We start from the raw sequence: 18,343 nt of genomic DNA, 5'->3' as shown, positions 1-18,343 counted from the left end.
TTGGTCTCATTAAGAAATTGTAGGCAGAACTGAAAAGGTTTGTGAAAGCAACATTTTTACAAACCTGACTCAGTTGCACCAGCTCTGTCAGAAGTAACAGATCTGAGTTCCATCAAAACTCTAACAAAGTAATCTGAAATGACATGAAACACAAAGGGTCTGATGTAACGTAAGACAGTGAGAATCAAAATGTGTATTTTATTTTTTATACAGGTAATGTAAATATATGGTTTAAGCAAGTAGTTAAACATGATCGATTTACCTCAGAAGAAGTTCTAGAAGACTTGAAAACCTAAAATCAGTGGTGCCCAAAGTCGATCCTCCAGGGCCTGCATCTGGCATGTTTTAGTTCTCTCCCTGGTGGTAGTAACGACCCTTTCAGCGTGTCAATGTTCTTCTTAGGCCTTCTAATGAGCCATCATTTGATCCAGGTGTGTTAAACCAGGGAGAGAACTAAAACAGGGATGCCGGAACTCCAGGACCGACTTTGGACACCACTGACCTAAATTGTTCACAACATGTCAACACTGGGGTTGCATAACTTACCAATACTTTAGTCTACCTTGTCTATACAAGGTTATCAAAATGTAGTTAATCATTTAAAATTTCATGAAATATTTTAAGTAAATGCCAACACACACCAAAGGTTTTGAATTGACCCAAGTGCGAATTTGAAGGTTTCCTCTGAGTCAGGCCTGGCAGGTAGAGACTTCTGCACCTTGTAACAATAAAAACAAAAGCCTGTAACAGTTTGTCACAAATCTCTCACCTGATGGCTTGCCCCTGAGCACAGGTATTAAACCTCAAGATGGCTGTTAGTTTTTACTAAAGGAACTCTATAAAAATGGAGAGGGAAGTCAGTAACTTTTTGGTTTCTTTATGTGCAAGTTTTATTGATACATTCTTTAATTTAATATATGTAGTCATATCTGTGTGCGGGAAGGCTCCAAGTAAAAGTATGAATCTTTGGTTGGTCATGTTTGCGGTTGAGAAGCATCAAATTGATCAGCATGTTGGTAGGCAACAAGGATCTGTCAGCCAGCAATGCAAATCCAGGTGCTTAAATATCACAACGTGGTATGAAGGCCATAATTAAGACTTTTGCGCACCCAGCAGCAACTACTTCCTTGTAGGAGGAGGCTCTATTCATTCCTGAAGCCAGCTGCTGATTTGATGAATGACAGGCCAGCATCGGTTGCTGAGCAACCAGCAATGGCTAATGAGAGGGAGACGATTCACTTACATCAACTGTGGTGAAGCTATTATACCTAGGCTGGTCACCCATTGGCTTACCTTCTTTCGCTGCTGCCCATTATCATGGAGGCTAACATTAGCATTGGAAAAGTTAATGTTGGCATTGCATAGGCTACAAACTAGAATTCTTAGAATTTACTGTAATCCAACATGGCACCAAGGGTAAGCATACTTTATTATATGGAACTTCCAATTGAAGCTTCAGGTTCTGCAAATAGGTAAAAGGCAATTTTTCAATAACTTGAACTTCTTTAATTAGCTTTAGTTTCAAATGTCAATGCTTTTAATTTTCACAGGTCCATTTAACAGATTTAACTATCCAAGACAAGTAAATTTGGTGCATTTTATTAGTGGTAATCATACTGATTACATGGTATAAATAACACTTGCTTTTTAGCCAAACATTTCATTCTTGAATGTCATGTCTTTAAAACCAGCCCAAAATTTGCACACTGGAAAAATAAGTAAAATTTGTTTTATGAGTTTTTTTTAAAAATACATTTGTATTTTAATATATTTCCCTGAATATTATGTTGTGCATACACAATACATAATCTAGCATGCTAAGTTTTAGATTTTCTGTGTTTTATTTTATTTTTTTATTTTTTGTGTGTTCTTTGTAAATCTTGTGTTTGATCATTTATTGTACACTTTATGGTACCTATTTTGATATTCATTTTAACATATTTACATTAATAAGGAAAGAAATACAGGTGGAATCACCTTTTAGCCATCTGCAGTCAGAAACTTTAATCAGCTCTTTCTGATTTTCAGAATGTTTGATATAAAATTTGAGAATATTTTTTAAATCCTTCAGGTAGAAATTAGGTCAACCTTATCGGGGTGATGGATGAAACAAAACTGGTTCCTCAGAACTCATCTGCTGAGGTTATACACTAATAATGTGCTTACATCCTTTCATTTCTTGGCTCCTTAATTCTAATAAAAGTTTTTGGTTAAATAAACTTCGACTCAACCTTTTTTGTGCTTTTTGAATTAGAAGTGGGTATTTATTGCACAATTTATTCTTATCATGAAACAGTTCTTATCATGATAATTGAGATTTTTCCTGACTATGATAAACTGCAGTTTATGATGTTTGTGAACCTCAAAAACTGAGTGCTTTGTCAGCTTTGTTAGTTTTACTATTTTTTCCGCTATTCGTTTCATGAGAGCATCAACAAATTTGAAAACATGGTTAAATGTGACATTTTTTTTTACCGTCACTTTTATTGTTATCACAATAAACACAGCATAATGTCACAGTAAATTTCCAAGTCCATATTGTCCACCCCGTTCTGTAGAAAATATATGTCAGCCAAGTACTGAGGATAACTTAAGCTCAGTTAACCCATGCCTATGTCCTCTTGTGCTGCCTTTTTTCATCTTCTTCAGGGAAACATCTTGGCTCAAATGATCTCGTCTTACACTTATGTTTTTTGCTACACCATACAACACTCCTCTGCCATGAGCATCTATCACTGAGCGGCTTTATTGCTGCCATAAATTTTTTGCATGATTCACATCAGTAGTTTACTGTCCCAGTCTTGGTGTAGTACTCAATCTCTTTCTCGCTGCACCATCAAAAGAATACTTTGCTCTATGAATGCATTTCTCCATGAAGGCTCATAGAGAAATGCATACTAACCCTTTGTTAGGCACTCAATCATTGCCACTCAATCATTTTCATAATTTATTAACTCTGTTACTTTTTTCTTTTGCTAAAATATGAACTCTACCTTTAACACAACATAACAATCTCTGCTGTCCAATAACAGCTGGAGAAGTTGAACGTAGGAACTGCTAAAATGTTGTTTATGATTTGTTTGTGATGCTAAGCTTCAATCAAAGAGGGCTCTGTCTCTGGGGCATATTTTTGTGCAGTATGCCTGGAATGCTGAATAGAGTAGTATCTCACCAAGAAACTGGTAATCCAGCTGTATTGACAAGAGAGTGTGAGCCTAAGCCCCACTCCACCTCTTTGAGTTCCTCACTGTAGTCCTGACTGCCAAGGTAATCCGCTCCAGAGAGACTAAGTGACTCCCAGATCCAATGACAATATTGTCCATGTTATAGGAATATAGAAGTAAAACACTAAATATTATTTAGGCTTTTACGCCTCTACAAAATGATAGTAGTCTTGGTTGTTAGCAATGGGTAACAACCTATTGCTGTTTAGTGAGTCTACTTGCATTACCTAATGAAAATGCACGTAAATGAAAAAGTAATGTCCCAAGCATGTCTCCAAGGCTAAATACTGGTGTGGAAGGCAGATATGTCACTAAGCAGTTGAATAATTGTGAAGTGGAAGACAATTAAACATGGTACTCCACAGTGTCTTACAAAGACAAATCTAAAATGTGTGGTGCACATTTGATTTTACACCATTTACTGTGATACCTCTAAAGGTGCATTCACACCAGTCCTGTTTATTCCGCTTTAATCAAACTCCAGTTTGTTGGCCTAGAAAGTGTGCTTCGTGGTTGGTTTGGTTGAAGTGAACTCTGTCAAAGACAAAAGAGAAATCCTACAACCACTAAAATTTGATGCTACTCCATTTCTGTTTACATTTTGTGAAGAAGGGAATTACGCATAGTGTCATCTTCATCTGGCATTCATATGAAAAAAAAGTTTTAAAAAAAGGCATACACTTATTTACAGGCTGCCCAACAAAAGCGTCATAATGGACACAGGCAGAATTTAAACCCGCAAATCTCACCCCCAGAAATACAATGGAAAAAGGCACGAGGGCGTTCTGGTGCGGGTTAAGGGGTTAACAAAAGTTGGGAAATTAGTAAAAATTAACCAGCTTGCTGTGAAGAACAGCATTTACTTTAGTGAAAAACTATCTCCAAACTGTTATCCAACTGCCCCAGCTGCTGGAGATTAAGTGGAGAGCGGCTAATACCAACAACAGCTAGCTCAGAAAACTCTAAATGGGTCTTCTGACTCGAAATGGGTTCATTGTCTACTTAGCATTGGTCATGAGTCTTATTCTGAGACTCATGACCAATACAGCAGAAAAATCACACTTATGACATGTAGTAGTATTACTTGAAAAAGCAAAGGGAAAAGCAAAACACAGAGCTTCATAGCTAACAGCCATGTGAAACTATTGGTCTACAGATTGACCAAATTTGGGGTGCATATTATATTAAAACAGCATGCTACAGGTTGTTGATTTGAAGCATACAAATAAATTAAGTTATATACACTAAGAAGCTGCAGCTCAACAAAGCTCGAGAGAGTCAGCACACTAAAACCAAGCTGTAAATCTAGTTTCAGACTTCTCTTTTCAGTACACAAGCTGACATATTTACTTTTGCCAGATGTGTGAAATATGCATGTGTGTGTGCACATGTGCAGGCATGTGTGTGTTTATACTCGTGCTTTTAAACATGCTTTTTGTACCTGTAGACCCCCGTGGCAAAATTTTGAACTTCCCAGCATCCTTTGCGGTATCTAGTCATCTTCCCTCTGGCTCGTCTATTCCTCCCCTCCCAACTGGTTAACACACTGAAATTTATACTCACAAGTGCAGCAACACAACAAAACCATGTGGTGCATAAAACATTTCAATAAACATGATTTCTATGGCTTTTTAAATCTTGTTTGATTTCCAGTCAGATTAAATGGTGAGTGTGAGCTCTTTCCACAGCTGTGACTCACATCTCATTTAAATAAAAATCCCAACAAAAAACAAAATGACTGCTTTCTCAAAGAGTTGTGTGCTTTTATTTGTGACTCACAGTGTATGCTAATTAATGCAGACTGACATTAGCTGACATGCATTTGGTAAATTAACTTAGGCATCATCATATATGACAAGCATTCAAGTTAAGCAATGCGCTCTTTGTTTTATTGCAATTAACATCTTGTAACACTCTTGTAACAAACGCAATCATTTTACCTTCTAATTTTGCCACTTAGGGTCACTTTGCACTGTATGAGTGTCACATGCTTGTTACCTAACTCAGAACCACTGAATCTTATAGCAAAGGGGAAACATTAAGGCTTCTTTACTGGTGGCTATCTGATCTAGCTAGCTGTATAGCTATCTTTCTGTCTATCTGGCTTGCTAGTTATCTGTTTATCTATCTAGTTATCTGTTCATCTAGCTAGCTATTTAGAACCATGGTAATGCTATGCGTATTCATTACCTGCTAGAGTATGCTGAACAATGATTAGTGTCTTAAATGTTTTCAACAAAAACTTGGTTAAAACAGTGAAACAGTTTTGAAGTGTATTGTGACAGTACACAGAAAACAGCATCATGTTGCTATTTTTCACAGGTCTCTGCCAATTAGAGACATGAAAACAAATGATTTTTAGGTCCCTAAGCATCTAATAACAATATCATACTATAACATTACTATTTCTGTGACACAGATGAACTTCACACAACAGTATGATACTCATACATACATTGATAAGACATCTTGACCATCTTGGCTTCTCTTTTCTTGTTGCAATTGTCCTTATTCAGTTTTTAAGTTTTGCTACATGTAAGAGAAATCTTGGCCACCTTGAGCCACCCGTTGGCCACTGCTTTAACAGTTTCTATCCACGGACCATGTTGGGTTGGCCAAGACCAATGAACACTAGTAACTCTACTGTAGCTTTGGTTCGAGGTTGCTAGGATCTAACAGCCAAGTCATTGAAATCTGACATTTACCGCCAATGTTTCATCTCTACATGTGTGTTTTTTCAACATGAAAAGGACTATACTCATTATATTACTTATTACGTATTTGGTGTTATTGTGTCTAAGATCTTTTCGCCTTTGTTATGCACTGAATAACACCCAATCAGTATTTATTATGTCTGCAATGCCATTTAGCTAAAGAGGCATAAAATGTAACTGCTGAACAAAAGACACGTAGTAAAGACACAAGAAAACATTGTTCTGTTTACGTCTCTTGAAACAATGCATTAAGAACTGATACCAGCAGAAGAGGATTAAATTATTTTAGCTATAGCTCAAGGTTTCTTGCTTTTTTTTAGTTTAACTCACAAAGCCATTTCCTCTGTTCCCTTACATTAGGTGTGGGGCGTTTCTAACAGCAAAGCTCCTGAATAGAAGAGCCATCCATAGAAACAGTTAAGCTTTGTTCACTAATATTTTCCCGATCTTTCCTCTAAATGACTCAGACAGACTGCCCACAAGGATGCATTTTTGGTGTCATGTGTGTGAGTGGGTGTATCTGTATCTGCAGGGTTTCCCCCAGTGTATTATAAGCCTGCTTTTCTAGCCCCGCCTGCCAGGCCAAGTGTTGCTTGTTTTTGACTTTAGAAAAATTAATAAAATATATATGTTTAAACTAATTTAATCCGTTTTGAAAGCGTTTCTGTTGCTCAGAGCGTTTCACTGGTGGAGCAAATTTATTCCTAAAAGATAGGTTTATAGTTTATGCATTTAAAGCCGAAGAGTGGACCAATCACACTCGTGGCGCCTGCCTTGTGCTCTGCCGCTGAATGAGCTTTGAAGTTTACCTCAGCGTGGATCGCGCTCCTCCTTTTACTCAAACTGGACACAGGCTGACCTGTATGGACATTTACATCAACCCCCTGTGTGGAATTATGTTTCTTGGGAGTGGTCTACTCCACATCAAGGTAGGAGTTTAAACCCCACCTCGTTAGCTCTGGTTGCGCAGCTCTATGTGAACCGCAGGAATAACTTGTAGTGGCGCTTTCAGAGGTGCGTGTTGAGGGTGCGGTGAGAATGATTTATCCTTGCGAACAAAGAATTATATGCAGCGTTCACATCTCAAAACGCTGCCCAGCGTGTGACTCTTGTCTTTCCTGTAAGGTTTATGTATGTGGTCCTGGTTGGCTGACGCCGTAGTGGTTAACTAACCCGCGCATGCAGGTTCAACCCGGTGACAAATACTTTGTCCACGTAGCCAGAGTTAATGAGTGTGACTACGCGGAGATCAGAAAAACTCGTCCCATAAACTTGAGCAACCAACCAGTTTCTGTGACTCTTATTAAAATCTCAACAGACATGAAATGGAAGAGGCACTAAAGCCACATTAGCAGCATTAAATTAAATCTACCGTTTATTGCGCATCTCTGCGCAGTGCAGCAGATTTAAGTCATCATGCAGGGCCGGTCCAAGACTGTATGAGGCCTTGAGCAGAATTTGACTTAGGGGCCCCTCTTGCTGCTAAAATCATCAGCACCTCTAACAGCTTCTGTGTTAGATTTAATCTGGGAGTAGGGAGTAGTTTAATTGGACAACCTGAAAAGCAATCAGTTATATTGCTACCAATTTGTTTTTGTTAACAAACATAGCTCAAACTCAAAGATTAAACTCATACCATCAGACTGTAGCTATGGTAACAAAACAATCTAACTATTAAGATTGCTCTTTGAACTTTTACAAAGTAAACTTACCAGCTCCTTAAAATCTTACATTTAAATATTAATCAATTTAAAATCTTTTAATCTATGTATGCTGAAACCATTAAATCAAATTTAGCAGCATTGATAATCTCAATAAACAAATGTTACATTTATGTATCTATGGTCTGTGTTAAAATATTAGCATTTATGGGGCCCTGAAGCCCTGGGGGGCCTTATGAAGCTGCTGACTTAATTTGGATTAAACAGAAGTGCAAATAATTGGTATTGATTTTAATTGTTTTTTTCTGAATTATTGTTTTTCAGACTAGTTGGGTAATTAGTAATATTTTTACTTGTCCTGTCTACTTAACATCTACTTAACAAAAACACAGTGGGGCACCATGGCGCCCCGACCACTGGGCTTAGCAAGTTTTCTGGGTGGGCAGTTCTTATCCCACTGCCCAATGAGGCAGTGGGATAAGAAATTGGACTCACTGAGGGCATTTCCCATGTCCCTAGGAATATGATTTATATCAAAGCTGTTATGTCAACATTTTCTGCTAAGAAATCTGGTTTTCCTTTCACCTTATTTCTGTATTGTCAGAAATAAGGTGTACTCAACTGTCCCCCATGGAGAACTGATTTGCAGCTTTAGAGTAAACAACCTGGAACGTCAAACTGAAGTTTCAGAACTGAGGAAGCCTCTTGGATGAAAGACTAAACGTCTTCAAGATAACAAGAGACATCCACTTGCTTTTATTTGAAACTGTCAAGATTATTGTCTAAATGCCTATTAGTCTATATAAAGTACAACAATCGTTGGTAGAGAAAAAAATATTAGAGGAGAGAGACGACAATACCTTTTGGTGAACCAGTAGAAGAGTTGAAGTAATTGGAAAAACAGCCATTGATTCTCAAATGCTAAGATCTGTCAAAGTTTAAACAGTTTAAGAAGATTATCAGCTAAACAATGTGCCTGGATAGCATTAAAAGTCAATAAACAGGAGCCAACCATTGGCTTTGGCACAATCCAGATGACGATACAGGAAATTTAATAAAGTGACCAAATCATTTTCAGCTACAAGGCCTGTATTCAAATTGCAGTGAGTCGCATGAGGCTTGTTCTTCTTTGGTGTTCCTGCTCAAACTGAGTTCACTTCCAATACACAGGCTGTATGTTGACTCACATAAAAGGGGAGTTTATTAGGAGGCTGAATCAAATAGGACAAACTGTGTTGCTTGAAAGTTCACAAACCATTTACCATGTATAACATTATATACAGTGTTGTATATTACCGAAGTAAAAATACTTCACTACTTTACTTAAGTATATTTTGGAGTACTTCATACTTTCCTCGAGTATGAAAATTTTTGATGACTTTCACTTTTACTTCACTATATTTCCGAACTTAATTGCGTACTTTTACTCCGATACATTTTCAATGTGTGGTTTAGTTACTCGTTACAAAAAAGCGAGAGAGAGAAACGCAAGTGTTTTGACCCCACCTACTGATTAGCAAGTAGCAAGCAGGCTACCGAACAAAGTCGGTAGCCTACTTGCCTGGGCTTGTTCATCACCACCAATAGGATACACCTGTTTCGCTTCTCCCATTAAACACAAAGCAAGTCTCGCAATCAGCAGCAGCCACATGGAGGAGGAGACGGAGACCACAACGACTGCAACTACGTCGGACACGGCTCCAGGGGAACCACCAGCTGGTGATGAGAGCCCATGGCCTTATTTAAACACAATACACTCTTTCGTGGGTGTTAAAGATTTGTCGTACCGCATGCAGTGTATGTTATTCCTGCCCGAAGATGTGGAAATTCTGTCTTACAAAAACTCCCCGTCCAACTTGAAGAAACACATCGAGGTAACGTCTTATGAAATGGTTATAATCCTCCTGTTTCAGTAACTATAGCTTGGTCACTAGGCACTATTGTGAAATCTTGACCATAACGTTACCTGTATAAATGAACTTTGTTTGGCATTGTTTCAGTTCCACACGTGGTGTATTTAGCTTAGGCCTAATGTTGACTGTAGCAGGCTACCTAGACTACTCTGTTCAAGGGGGGACAGAAGCCATAGCGATAGCAATTTAGACTAAATTTAACGAATATAGGAAAGGCATGCAAGTTCAAAACCACAAACCATTAACATGTGCTACTCTTTAAAACTGGAACAATTTATTAGCAGGTTTAATTTTGCCTGCACTTGGTTGTGTACATTATTTTAAGTGTATTTGACAAGTTTACCAAAATATAAAAAAAGTCATTCAAACTGCATTTGCCTTGTTTTACTTTTTACTTGTACTTTTCATTACATTACTTGAGTACATCCATTTTTACAGTAATTTCCATACTTAAGTACAAGAAGTTTCAGATACTTTAAGACTTTAACTCAAGTAACATTTCAGTCAGTGACTTGGACTTTTACCAAAGTCGTATTTTGGAGAGGTACTTATACTTTTACTTGACTCTGAGATTTCAGTACTTTATACAACACTGATTATATATAACATTCTGTATAACATTCTGTATACAGAATGTTATACATTAAACATTAAAGGACGACTTGTTTTCTTTCAGCTACTAAAGCAAATGATAAAAGACCCAAAATAAACTAATGGAATAAATGCTTTTTATATATTTTAGCCAATTACTCAAAACAGAAGAGATTCAGCCCCTTATGACCTCTGAACTTCAGGTCGCCCAACAACTGCTGTATAATAGTATAATACAGAATACATTCAAGTTACAACTTAAAGCTGAAGACGTGTCAGATGATTTGCACTAGAAGTCTTTAAGGATCTCCTGGATGTTTGATTCTAGTCATATTTGATAAATAATGTGAATTATTGCCAGAAAGATCTCTGCCTCAGCTTAAAAGTTTAGTTCAAGTTTTTTGAGGGACTCAAAAAAAGATCCCCCCAAAATATTGCTATCTGCAGTATTTTTCTCTTACATAAAAAAATGGGGAATTTCCTTTTTCAAGTTGGTATGAACAGAAATGGGAAGCTGCATGTAAACAAGCCTGAATGTAGAAGAGTACTGGTACTAGTACTCAGTAGTATCAGTGTACTCCACTGGTACTTCGTTACTGGTACTTGTTTACTTGATAAAAATTATCTAAAGTTCTTAAAGAATTAAAATGTTTGTATCAAATCTGTTGGCTTACATTTTTTTTCTCATTTTCTAATATATTTAAATATTGGAAAAGATTAAATGAGGAAAATATATCACATAACTCCTTGCTAATATTTCTAATGTAGCACCACAAAATCTGTGATTTTGCAAAAAATCTCAAAAGCTATTCTGAAATCCTGGAGGGATTGATATACACCATGTGTTGATATGAATGAATTCAGTACAAACCAAAGGAATCACTGGGCTCTGGAAGCAGTGATTCTATTCTTCAGACGGATGATGCACTACTGAAACTGAATTGATAGAGTTGTTAGATTTTTCACATATTATTTTTTGCCAGAATCTGAATTTCAAGAAGTCAGAACTTTCCTGCATGGCAGAGGGAATGAGTTGCAGCATAGCTTCATAGCTCAAAGCTCTTCGGCGCATGCTGAGCAGGGAGCTGGATCTCCTTGAAGCAGAACCGTGTTTACTGCTCAGAGATTTGTTTAGATTCCTCTGTTTTCATATTACTTTAAAGACAGACAGAGCTTCACTCTGTCTGTAGGTTTTTTCATATTTAAATTGCATCATAAGGAGTTATCCTTTATTAAGGTCATAATTCATCATGAATATTTATAGAAGGCTTCTAAGATTATATCACTTCCTATGTTGGATTTCAGTGCTGATTTCTGTTTAAATTTGAGTAGTGTTGACATGTCCAACAGTACAAACAAAGCTCTTTTACTGACCTTGAGCCTGAAGAGTAAAGTGTGCCTTACAATGCAAAACAAAATCCTGCTCATCGTTTCCTAAATGTCAACTGAAGAACGTTGTGGTAAATCTTACCAGCAGGATTGTAAAATTAGGGTGTTTACAGAGTTCTTTTTAAAGTTATTTTAAATCCTAAAAATAAAAACAAAATGCTAGTTCTTAAAAATATTACAAGAAAATTCCTAAAGTAATTTTTTGTCTGGAAAGTTGTCTTTTATTTATTTTGTCTTTTTCAAAATGTCATGTGACATTTGAGTTAATGACTTTTATTTAGTTGTCCAGGGAGCAGAACGGCTCTTTAAGTTGTGTTAGCTCTTACCTATGGCACATCTGTTGATCAGAATAAAAACATTTTTGGGTTTGCAACATCATTTAACATTAACCCTTTCATGCAGAGATCACTGTAGTGGACATCTATCTAAAAGCTTGGAACTTGTATTTCTTGTTAATTTTTATGTTCTAAAATGCATACAAACCTTTAAAGTCGACAGTAGTGCATCAGGTAATACACTGCCAACTATTGTCCATCCACTTCAAGTTCAAGAACTGTTTTGTTAAATCCAATATGGCGGACAGAATGAAAAGTATCAGTAAAGTAAAACAAAAAATATGGTCCCATCAAGAAACCCTGTAATACTACAGATTTATTTTCAAAATAGTGGCAATATTTTGAGAAGTATCGATATCAATACTCTGACCATAGATCTACAATGTGCACCATTTCCAGCAAGTATTTTGACTGGAAATAAACTGACATATTTTAGTTCTTAACTTGAAGTCCATTGTTGCCATAAAGAAGTAAAATTTTCATACTTTACTGGCCAATGGTAGCAGTAGTGAGAGTGGAGATGATGGTAATATGTAATCTGTGATCACTGAGGTAATTCAAGATGTTGAGGAACATTAAATAACTGAAGACGCAGAAATTACAGCATGCAAACCTGTATGCATTCCAGAAATAAAAAAAAAAGAAATCTGGCATTGACAGAGCAGGAAATTGAAAACATTTCCAGTAATAAATAAGGAATCATGTCATACCTCAGAGGCCAAGAAAGTATTGGTCATCAGAGCCAGGTCTTCTTCTTGACATGATACTAAGTGTTTATTCACTTCTTGGAGAAGGTGATTCTTTTACATTTCAAGGCTTGTAGCTTGTGTGCTAATAAATGAGGGTTCCATCCAGACACGCTTAAGAGTACCAGTGTCATCCCATCACTGTTGAAACACAGACTGGTGTTTAAGGCAGTGGTGTCCAAAGTTGGTTCTTGAGGGCCAGTGTTATGGATTAACTGGTGGCTAAATTAACTGGTTGAAACCTATGCGCACCGCAGATGTTTCTAAATTGTAGGTGGCTGTGTCGATGCCTGCTGAAAAATGCTACTTGTGTGACAAAACCGTTTGCAAAACTTTACTATAAATCCCATTTGACACATATATGTTTAATGTTGCATGTGAAAATTATGTTTCAAAACAGGTTTCTACAGAGCAGCATTCAGTGCACTTCAAAAACGTCACATTTGAGCATAACCGGATCAGTGAGTAACATGACAATCCCATTCACATTCGGGCTGACCAGAATAAATTAATTCCAACTCATGAATAGCTGAAATGTAAACATAAGTGCATCGTTTCTGCTTTTTGAAACCAGCAGTGATCAGAAAAACATTTGAATTGGCTCTGTAGTGTGACTTCCTTGTTAACACTTCTAGCCTAGTGTGTGTTTTTGGCTCAGATCCTGTAATGCAACTGCACTGTTTCAGCGTTGACTCTTATGGTTGAGTATTAAGGTCACTTGATGAAAAGATTAAAGACTTTTAGTTAAATTACGAGAAAACATATCAACAATAATGAAGAAATGACACTGCCTGTGATGGCTGCAGTTACAGCCACACAAATGTGGTAATATTCACTCTCACCACACGCAATAAGTTCATTTCACTTATATTTGGATTTCTTTAAGTTTAGGATTTAATTTACAGAATAACTAGTTTTGTTTAGAAAGCAACACATCACAGTGTATTCTAGAATAAGTGCGCACATTTTAGTTTATATTGTTGTGTTTTGCTTGATTTAATCTTTGTTTTGTTTCTGAGTTTAAGTGCTGGCTGCCCAATCCTTAGGAGAGCAGAGAGGTGGAGAAGGGGTGGAGCAAGCCAGCTGAGACTGCAAATTGGTTCACACCATTACTCATCATCCAGAGGGGGGGAATGGGATTTGCTATGTTAGTTTCAGTTAGGTTTCTGTGTATTTTCCCCTTTGTGTTTTGTATGTGGCCTGATCAGCCAGTATTTAAGTCCCCTTTTGTCTCTGTTTGGGAGGTCTGTTTTTTGAGTTAGTCTGAGTTGATGTCTGTTACTTTGACCTCTTTTATGGGCCCAAATTTTGTCATTTTTTCTATTATTTACCCAAGTTTTGTTTTGGGTTAAATAAAAAATAATTATTATTGACTTTGAACCGGTGCCTGGCTGTTCCTTAACTGCTCGGTCCATCACAGTGGTGTCAGAAGTGGGATCTCGCAGTTAAAGGCACCGGTTATTATTTTTTTTAGTAGTCCTCTTCCTCCTCTTACCAAGCCATGCAAAGAGCAGGAAGGAGTGCCAAAGGACAAAAAGGAGATCCTCAAAACCAGCCTGCCGGAATGGAGGAGCAAGTTGGAGAGGAAAATGGAGCCTCTGGAGGGGTGGATAGCACTGAGGGTAGAAAAGCCAAAGGCAGATGTTTTTCTTATTCAGGATGTGACAGAGGAAGAGGAGGAGGATAACCAGTACCTGCCAAAGCCTTCACCTCAATCGCTGGATCTGGACCACCTCTCGGAAGAAAAGCAGGCTCAGGTGAGAAATCTGTGCACCCCAAACATGTTTCAGGGAAATCCTGGTAAAACGGACCTTGTCCAACATGACATTGTATTAAAAGATGGAGCTTCTGTGAGAAGACTGAGTTACAGAATACCTGAGCGTCTGTTGGCTTCACTGAAAGAGGAAGTTGATCTGATGCTGTCACTCGGAATCATTGAACCATCAAGAAGTGAATGGTGCCACCCAGTGGTCTTGGTGCCGAAGAAGGACGGCAGCCTACGGTTCTGCATTGATTTCAGGTATTTGAATGGAATAACACAATTTGATTCATATCCAGCCCCCCGCATCGACGACATGGTTGAGCGGATTGGGAAGGCCAGATATTTAACAACCATAGATCTCTGCAAAGGTTATTGGCAGGTACCCCTGACGGAGCAGTCAAAAGAACTTACTGCTTTCCGGACCCCATGGGGCCTGTTCCAGTTTAACGTCATGCCATTTGGACTACATGGTGCCCCGGCAACATTCCAGAGATTGATGGATCAGGTACTATCTGACATGTCTGATTTTGCTGCAGCCTACCTTGATGACATAGTCATTTTCAGTGCTACCTGGGAAGATCACCTGAAAAATTTGGAGAAGGTGTTGGAGCGACTTCAATCTGCAGGGTTGACTATTAATCCAGCCAAGTGTACAATTGCCAAGTCTGAAACTGAGTACCTGGGGTTTATTATAGGAAATGGAGTGATAAAGCCTCAAATAAATAAAATTACAGCTATAGAGTCCTGCCCTCTGCCTGAGACCAGAAAACAGTTAAGATCTTTTCTGGGTATGGCAGGGTTCTATCATCGGTTTATCCCTCATTTCTCAGCCAGGGCCGCGTTATTAACGGATCTCACTGGTTCACGAAGCCCCAATAAGATCCTCTGGACAGAGGAGGCTAAAACCGCTTTTCAGGACCTGCGGCAATCTCTCAGTAAGAGCCCAGTCCTGCACAGCCCTGAGTTTAAGAGACCTTTTATTCTACAGACTGATGCCTCTGAGAGAGGTTTGGGAGCTGTTCTGTTGCAGGGACCCCCTGGAGAGCGCCATCCAGTGGCTTTTATTAGCCGCAAGCTGTTTCCAAGGGAAATACGATATTCAACCATTGAGAAAGAGGCACTAGCCATTAAATGGGCCCTGGACTCATTCAAATACTACCTTCTTGGCAGAGAGTTCACCTTAGAGACTGACCATAAAGCTCTCCAATGGATAGAGAAGATGAGAGATACCAATGGAAGGATTACGCGATGGTACCTTGCCATCCAGCCATTTCGATTCACCATCCACCATATCCCCGGCAAGGACAACTGCATCGCAGACTGTCTCTCTCGCTGTCCCAGTGAGAGATCTGAAGAGGGGGAGTGTGTGATGGCTGCAGTTACAGCCACACAAATGTGGTAATATTCACTCTCACCACACGCAATAAGTTCATTTCACTTATATTTGGATTTCTTTAAGTTTAGGATTTAATTTACAGAATAACTAGTTTTGTTTAGAAAGCAACACATCACAGTGTATTCTAGAATAAGTGCGCACATTTTAGTTTATATTGTTGTGTTTTGCTTGATTTAATCTTTGTTTTGTTTCTGAGTTTAAGTGCTGGCTGCCCAATCCTTAGGAGAGCAGAGAGGTGGAGAAGGGGTGGAGCAAGCCAGCTGAGACTGCAAATTGGTTCACACCATTACTCATCATCCAGAGGGGGGGAATGGGATTTGCTATGTTAGTTTCAGTTAGGTTTCTGTGTATTTTCCCCTTTGTGTTTTGTATGTGGCCTGATCAGCCAGTATTTAAGTCCCCTTTTGTCTCTGTTTGGGAGGTCTGTTTTTTGAGTTAGTCTGAGTTGATGTCTGTTACTTTGACCTCTTTTATGGGCCCAAATTTTGTCATTTTTTCTATTATTTACCCAAGTTTTGTTTTGGGTTAAATAAAAAATAATTATTATTGACTTTGAACCGGTGCCTGGCTGTTCCTTAACTGCTCGGTCCATCACACTGCCACATAGATCTGCGGCAGCCATATCTTTTGTAAATGAATTAAATAAGCCATAACATGTTACAAAAACAATGTTTAAAAAGATTTCACTATTATTTCTGTGGATATCTATTTGAAATATCATACAATATGAGGGAGACGTGAAATAACATAGCCAGGCGATCTTTTTAAACATTTTATTTTAAATCCCAAGGCTCTTCAACATTTATGTTGGCTTTCAGGGATTAATCTTTGCTTTGAGATCTGTTTATGGCATCTTGAGATCTATTTTGATCTTTCTTTGACGAGTTTCAACCTCTGAAGCAACACATAAATCGGGACAAGGTCTGCGAAATTTACATATTTTGATGGTGTTGCAGATTAATAAAAAAATAAAAAGGTAACATACCATATTAGACCAATAAAAGTCTTTCTAATTAGTTATTCTCGATATCTTAATCGGTGTCTTTCGGAATCGGATAGTATTTTGCAAAAATTTGTAGTTCTTTAAGCTTATTGCAAGCGGCCGAAATGGGTTTTCTCCGTAGGGTGGCTGGGCTCTCCCTTAGAGATAGGGTGAGAAGCTCAGTCATCCGGGAGGGACTCAGAGTAGAGCCGCTGCTCCTTCACATCGAGAGGAGCCAGTTGAGGTGGCTTGGGCATCTGGTCAGGATGCCTCCTGGACGCCTCCCTGGTGAGGTGTTCCGGGCACGTCCCACCGGGAGGAGGCCCCGGGGAAGACCCAGGACATGCTGGAGGGACTATGTCTCTCGGCTGGCCTGGGAACGCCTCGGGATTCCCCCGGAGGAGCTGGAAGAAGTGGCTGGGGAGAGGGAAGTCTGGGCCTCCCTTCTGAAGCTGCTACCCCCGCGACCCGACCTCGGATAAGCGGAAGAAGATGGATGGATGGATGGATGGATGGAGCCCTGTAATGGCCTTCGTCAAGCTCCCATCAGCCGCTGTATTATTTTGGTAAAAATGTGCAACATCTTTCTCCAAAAATCATGCACACCCCTCCTTTCTCAGCCAGCAGCATGTCAAGAGCTATGCGGTTCTGAAAAGCCATCAGTGAAGTTGCAGCCAGCTGTTCATGGACTGCCTCGAAACCAGCCTGTGTCCAGTTGCCCAGTCTTTGTACATTGTAATGGATGTAATTTATTCTGTCTACGTTTTTGTTTATTGTGCACCACCAACAAATTGTAGATTTAAAACCAGCCCCAACCTGATCAACTAATTTATATTCATCAGGCACTCCACGAGGGACTCCAATGGCATCGATGTATGTCGGTTCAGTGTCTGTATTTTTCCATGTCACTTCACGTTTCTGTAAGTGTTGCTTCTTCTGAAACAAAACACTAGACAAAGAGAGTATTAGATCTTCAGCAGATGTAGGATAGACATATACAGGTAATAACAGAGAAACTAAAGCACAAAATCCTGTTACTTTTCGAGGTAATCTATCAAAAAGTCTGTCATCACCACACCACCACCATACATCTGCTCGAGAAATAGGGTTAAAGTCATCGTTTACAATGATTACAGTAGTACACATAGTTTTAGTAAGATTCCCTATTCTTTTCCCAGTTCCCGTTATATTTACACATGTGAAGTTAGCTGGAGCTATTTTCTTAGAAAATAAAGGTTTCTTTTCATCTGCTGCAGCAAGGGGAAATATTGCATCATTATCACTATAAATTTGTCTATTAATTTCAAATTACTTTTATGTGTAGCACAGATCAGACATGTTCTTCAAAAGTTTTGTTTAAATAATATAAGTGGATAAACCTATACATATACTCCCCCCTGATGATGCATTATTTCATCGTGCTCTTATGATTTACAAATAATTCAGTTTAAAACGTCTCAAGAATTTTAACTAATATTTGACAAAGCATGTTTACCAATTAAGACTCTGTGAAGGTTTTGCATAAACCAGCCAGAGAGACGTTGAAGAAAATTCAAAATATAGGTAATAAAGAAAATCCAAAAATAATAAATTAGTTCCATACTGAAATCAACATAACAAAAACACAATA

General features: G+C 38.4%; 1 protein-coding gene and 1 long non-coding RNA gene across 5 annotated transcripts in view; both read left to right on the top strand.

The window, feature by feature from the left end:
• The window catches only part of LOC114137745 (attractin-like protein 1), a 324,777-nt gene that overhangs the window by 103,393 nt on the left and 203,041 nt on the right, over positions 1-18,343 (top strand). The window lies entirely within an intron of this gene.
• LOC114137756 (uncharacterized) lies at positions 6,960-17,745 on the top strand. The gene is made up of 3 exons (XR_003594093.1): positions 6,960-6,970; positions 12,619-12,621; positions 17,232-17,745. It is a non-coding gene; the product is annotated as an uncharacterized LOC114137756 (long non-coding RNA).

The sequence above is a fragment of the Xiphophorus couchianus genome, chromosome 22 (genome assembly GCF_001444195.1).
Source record: "Xiphophorus couchianus chromosome 22, X_couchianus-1.0, whole genome shotgun sequence".
Taxonomy (NCBI): Eukaryota; Metazoa; Chordata; class Actinopteri; order Cyprinodontiformes; family Poeciliidae; genus Xiphophorus; species Xiphophorus couchianus.
The sequence above is the reverse complement of the archived record's forward strand: the minus strand, read 5'-3'. Positions and strand labels throughout refer to the sequence as shown.